Source organism: Palaemon carinicauda, chromosome 11, assembly GCF_036898095.1.
Source record: "Palaemon carinicauda isolate YSFRI2023 chromosome 11, ASM3689809v2, whole genome shotgun sequence".
In the NCBI taxonomy this organism is placed as follows: Eukaryota; Metazoa; Arthropoda; class Malacostraca; order Decapoda; family Palaemonidae; genus Palaemon; species Palaemon carinicauda.
In genome coordinates, this window is record NC_090735.1 from 143,155,102 (window position 1) to 143,156,702 (window position 1,601).

Consider the following 1,601-nt stretch of genomic DNA (forward strand, 5'->3'; position numbering starts at 1 on the left):
ATGGGTTATTGTTTGTGTTCTTTTTCTTCTTCTTTGAAGTTTAGCGTAACTCTCCTCGGGTCGAATACTTGTAGTCTTTTTTTATTCATTATATCTTTCTCTTCTTTTGGGATATGTAATGAATTTAGCAAGCTTTTCTTTTCTTTTTTCAATTTTTTTTTAGCTTCGAAATCTTGCGAATCTATACTCGAATAAAAATTCTGAATTATTTTCAAATTATAAACGAATTCCCTAAGTTTCACTACTTTCTTCTTGGAAATTTAGCAAACCTTAACCTAAACCAATAGCTTACACGTGGTCACAACTAATCCCCATGGCATAAAAGCAGGATGTCAAAAATTGTTTCCTTTTCCACCTTCCTGGTCTTAAAAGTTCAGCGAACCTTGATTCGAACCAACGCTGAACTCTTCCAAGTACACATTTAACCCATCTTTTCCTTCTCCTAACCCCTACTACTAACCCCCCTCACCTTTAACTATTACCCCCTTTGATATTGCCCCTCTTTCCCTGGGTACTCGGTTGACAGGCTACTTACTGGCCATGAAGCACGGACTGTTCAAGCCAGTCAGTCTATGTGTTACATTTGACGTGATGGTGACCTGTGCTCTTCACTCCTATGACTTTCTGATACCCTCAGCATGGCTTTCGGAGGCGTCCTTTGTCGCATGGAGTGTTGTGGCTTGTGGGAGTGTCTTACATCTTAAGGAGCATCCTCATCTCAGTATACATTGAAATATGAGAACTGATTTTATAAAAGGGGAAAAAAAAATGTGAGAAGTAAAATGATTGGTATTCTTTTTAGACTTATAGTGTGATGGTCGTTCCGCCTGCTTTGACTGGTCACCAGCCATGGAAATGAAGAAGAGACATCATGTTTTATTATCATATTCCCTTATGCATTTTTATGGTTGGATAAGTCTCGTGGATTTCAACTCTTCGCATCAAGTGGATTACAATTCAAAAAGGACAGAACTCACTCTCATAGTTTAATGAAGAAAAATGTGTTTGGTCCTAAATGGATTACAAAAATATATGTATGTGGGTCTGATTAGACAAAGCTCAATAAACAGAGCAGTTCAATTTACGAAGTGGAAGTATTATTGGGCAATTGAGCTTGAGCAGAAAAAAGTGTAAGTGTAGATAGCAATTATTCAATTAATTTACGGCATTTATAGACTAATCTATCTTAGAATGACTTGAAAAGATATTGAAGTGCAGTATATAACATATAAGCATATGTTACAAAAGATATTATATATAGCTGTTATTGTATTGAGACTCTGCAAATACAGCTAGTAACACTCACGGGAACAGTAAAAAGTAGTTAGTGATGTGCATATAAGAGCTTTTTCCTGGTTAACGAATATATATCGGTGTTGAAAATATCTCACTGACTTCCAACATGTAATTATCTTACAACCAACATCTGAATTCCAACTAAGCCAACAACAAGAACAATAAGAATAACACCAGTAAAAAGAGAGAACAGAAGCTCTCGTCTGGACTCTTGTTAGTCAACGTCCTCTCAGCAGCTGTGGCGTGGTGCCCTTTCCACCCACGCGGGCGGCTGGTGAGGCCAGGGTGTGGTGGGTTAGCCGTGT

General features: G+C 37.9%; 1 protein-coding gene across 2 annotated transcripts in view; it reads left to right on the forward strand.

Annotated features, from left to right (window-relative positions):
• The first annotated feature begins 582 nt into the window (after nt 1–582).
• The window catches only part of LOC137649800 (uncharacterized), a 35,820-nt gene continuing 34,801 nt past the window's right edge, over nt 583–1,601 (forward strand). For both annotated transcript variants that reach the window (XM_068382743.1, XM_068382744.1), the window contains exon 1: nt 583–1,601. This exon is cut by the window's right edge and continues 642 nt beyond it. The gene's annotated coding sequence lies outside the window, so the exon portion shown is untranslated.